Source organism: Pomacea canaliculata, linkage group LG7, assembly GCF_003073045.1.
Source record: "Pomacea canaliculata isolate SZHN2017 linkage group LG7, ASM307304v1, whole genome shotgun sequence".
Taxonomy (NCBI): domain Eukaryota; kingdom Metazoa; phylum Mollusca; class Gastropoda; order Architaenioglossa; family Ampullariidae; genus Pomacea; species Pomacea canaliculata.
The window spans coordinates 3538704-3542883 of record NC_037596.1 but is presented as its reverse complement, the minus strand read 5'-3'; the positions used below and the strand labels follow the sequence as shown (position 1 = coordinate 3542883).

At 33.9% G+C, this 4180-nt stretch overlaps 1 long non-coding RNA gene across 1 annotated transcript; it reads right to left on the bottom strand.

Annotated features, from left to right (window-relative positions):
* Window positions 1–1775: 1775 nt before the first annotated feature.
* Window positions 1776–3747, bottom strand: LOC112567823. Its single transcript, XR_003099898.1, has 4 exons — window positions 3723–3747; window positions 3031–3128; window positions 2515–2698; window positions 1776–1922 (listed from the first exon to the last, which is right to left on the bottom strand). It is a non-coding gene; the product is annotated as an uncharacterized LOC112567823 (long non-coding RNA).
* Window positions 3748–4180: the final 433 nt, after the last annotated feature.

Sequence of the window (4180 nt, the reverse complement as noted above, 5' to 3'; positions counted from 1 at the left end):
TCTGACTTTAATATAATATGTACACTGTCTTTGTATGCCAACCAAACTCAAGCCTGTCTATAATGGTAGACATTTCACAGTACAATGAAGTCAAATGATACAACATCTGAATTTGGCTAAACACTTGAAGATGCAAGCAAATACCAGTTGCCATATGGTATACATGTCATCAGCAGATCAAAACAACATGAAAAGAAGAGTCTTTCTATCACAAACTATTGTTAAATGTTACATTGGTAATTCAATATACTGGTGATAAAACTAATTAAAAGCAACTGTTCTCATCTAGTTATAAAAATAAATGTATATGCCGAAGTCTAATAAAATTATATAGATATATATATATATATATATCTGTGTATAATCTAAAGATTTATATTTGTTATCTCCTGCAACGACAGAGAACAAGAAAGAAAAGCATACAGATAATTGATGACACACTGAGTTAAGATGAACAATTTACTGATCAGATTGACAAAAGTATTACACTCTACCTTGATGTCGCTTTAAGTGTTGAATTGTTATTAAAACAGACATTTCCAGTGCTCGTTATATACATGAAAACAGAGAGAGTGAGCAAGAGAGAGAAGGATACTCATTTTATTTTATTAATTTGCTTTCATACACAGAGATTTTAATATTTTAAACAAACCTTGGATGTAGTTTAAGAAAACACAGCAAGGCCAATCCATAAATGTCATAAAATTTTATACTTAAATTCAAAATATCTCTACAGAATTAAACTCATTATGGAAACATATATCCTCTTTCAATTTTAAGTTAAATGAGATGGCAGTCCCAAACAAAGCATTTCCTTTTAAAACTTCTTCCGATAGAATATTTTTTATTTAGTGAAAATGTCCTAAAGGCCTGTTGGCCTCTGTGACAGGTGTTATTAAAATTAAGGTAAGGCAAATGAAAGATTGTTTAACATTGCATTTCAAACGCATGTAAATTGTCAACAACTTGTTTTCTTGTAAAGACCAAATAGTTTTTTAGTCTGTTTGCGTCTATTTTTTTAACCCACGGTAATACTTATTCCGCGGTCGCAGCAGTAGCGAGTAAGTGCAGAAAAAAACCACGAGTTCCAACTTCTGTTCCGCCGTCCACTCTCCGCTTACCGTATTTTCCTAACGTTATTCTCCTCTATCTTTTTCGTCACCTTTTTGACGTCACGTTGTTTTGACATCACAACTTACGTCATTTGCTCAAGGGCAAGCAACATCCAGCCCACTATCCTAGATAACATCAAGCACGGTTGTCGACCTTTCAGCCATACCCCGTCTACTAAGTACTTATTCGTTACACCTTAAATTAATTAAGTTTACTATTTTAATTCATTTAATACAAATATATATGTAGATCACTAAAATGTTTGTGTGTGTGTGTGTGTGTGTGTGTGTGTGTGTGTGTGTGTGTGTGTGTGTGTGTGTGTGTGTGTGTGTGTGTGTGTGTGTGTGTGTGTGTGTGTGTGTGTGTGTGTGTGTGTGTGTTTTCGTATGTTTTATGGAAAAGTTTAACATTCAGCCAGAGGAGTAAAATGATTTCACTTCAGTCACGACCGAGGTGTGAAAAGACTAGGTATTTTACTGGTCTTGAAGTTCGATTGCTACAACGGTTGGTTTCGTGCACTTGGGTTAGTTCTTACACGTGTACGTCAGTGAGTGTGTGTGTAGGAGAGAGAGAGAAAAAGACTCCAGACACTTTTAAAACACCCACAGACATGACTCACACCTATTTTACTTTGCAAGGACACAATAAGCAAAGCAAAGACAGAAAGTAACTTTCAGTTTACTGATCAATCATATGTAGAACAATATTTATAGCTTCAGAATTTTGTAGACAATTAACTCGCCATTTAAGCGTTGTCGTGACAGCTTATATCCCTGAAACACTTTGAAGTCCTCGTCAATTCCACACCACTGCAACAACAACAATAAAAACAAACAAAAAAGCAAAAATTAAATGATGTAACATAATGTCGAGTTGTTCTTGACAATAACTATACGCTAGACTAGTGCAAGCATTACACTTTTTCAACAAAATTTACACAACACATTGTTGATAACTTAGCTTAAACTTGTTGTTCGGATACAATGACTACAAGACTACGAAATGTTTTCTCCATAGCAACTAATATTGATTAATTAATCAGAAGTTTTAGACAAAGAATGATTGGTACTTTCTTTAGGGTATAAGAGAGAGCTCGTGTATGTTTTTAATGGATTTCTCACTATTGTCTATTGCTACATATTAATTAGTATCAATAACTTTTTTAAAAAGACAAACGTCTACATTGATGTATAGCTACACGTACAGGTATCTTCAGTTAGTACCACAATCGTTTGTAATACTATATATACACCTTTGTACATACATCGTGTACTTTTGCATCGTGATTTTTTACAGTCCATTTTTTTTTTAAATATATCACATTGGGTTTATATGATACAGCGATATTGGTTGATGAAAATAGAAAAAACAAAAGTAAAAGTGGATTAACTTTCAGCTTACTGATTGATAATCTCCTTTTACGTTACCCTGCAGGGTGTAGACAAGTCTGGACACCTCCAGGCCCTTTAGAGCAGAGGTCCCCTTTGTCCTTGCATTTTTTACCAAGATTAGGAACCCACACGCAGACCGAATTACTGCAACACGGTGCAATGAGATGGCCACACCAGTCATCGTTTGGAGTGCACTAGAACAAAAACAAACATACAACAATGAAAACATAACTGAACAAGTACAGTCACAATACATTGTTATTTTATGTAGTCTTTCGTTAAGTGCTATAAGTAAATGAAATATTTTCACTCCACTGTAATATGAAGTATGCCATCGTTACTATGGTATATAAATATAGTGAAGAACAACGATGAGTTTGCGTATAACCAAGAGGTGGATCACCTGTTGGCATGGTGACGCGCAAACCGTCGTCATCTAAGCATCTATCTCAGCGAACACTGAACCGAAATTATCATTTATCACTATTTTCACAAAATGTTTCAAACTTAAGAGTTTGCTACGTACCCCGTCAACAACTGCTGCTTGCAGCCACACCAAAGCCATGATGATTATTACAGTTGTTCTTAGTTTCATGGCCATCATGAAGGACTGGAAATCTTAATCTAAGACAAGACAAGGAGATTAAACAAAACGATATTGAATTTTTGGAGACATAGTTCGACTGATGTTTTGTTTTTATTTTTGTCGCAGCTACTGTAAATGATTTAGAGGCAAAACTTTTATCTGACTGTTTAATGTAATATATACACTGTCTTTGTACACCAACAAAACTAAACCCTGTCTTCAAGGGGGAGACATGTGACCTAACGAAGTCAAATGATACAACATCTGAATTTGAGTAAAAACTTGAAGATGCAAACAAACACAAGTTGCCATATGGTAGACATTTCACTAGCAGATCAAAACAACAGTTCAAGGAGTGCCTTGCTATAACAAGCTATTGTTGAATTTCACTCAGGAAAAAGTAATATACTAATGTTAAAACTATTAAAATATCACAGTTATCATCCAGTCACAAAAATAAATGTATTTGCAGAAATCACTTGAAATTATATTTCTGTGCAGAATCTAAAGCTTTGATTGGTTATCTCCAACAACGACAGAGAACATCAAAGAAAAGCATACAGATAATTGATGACACGACGAGTTAAGATGAACAAATTATTAATAATATTCACTATTGTATTACACACTACCTTGATGTCTCTGTAAGTGTTGATGTGTCGTTATTAAAACAGACATTTCCAGTGCTCGTTATATACATGAAAACAGAGAGAGTGAGCAAGAGAGAGAAGGATTCTCATTTCATTTTATTAATTTGCTTTCGTACACAGATATTTGAATATTTTGAACAAACCTTGAATGTAATTTAAGATAACACAGCGGTGCAAATCCATAAATATCAAGAAATTTTATACTTAAATAAATTGAAAAGTTCTCGACAACGGTAAACTCATTATGGAAACATATATCCTGTTACAATTTACTGTTAAACGAAATGCCAGTCTCTAACAAAGCAGTCTGTTTTTATTTCATTTCTTTTCTCCAACTTTTTTTTGCAAATGTCTGTAAAGCTTATTACCCTCTGTATCAGGTGTTGATAAAATTAACTTAAGGAAACTAGAAGATTATTGAAAGTTTTATTGGAAACGCG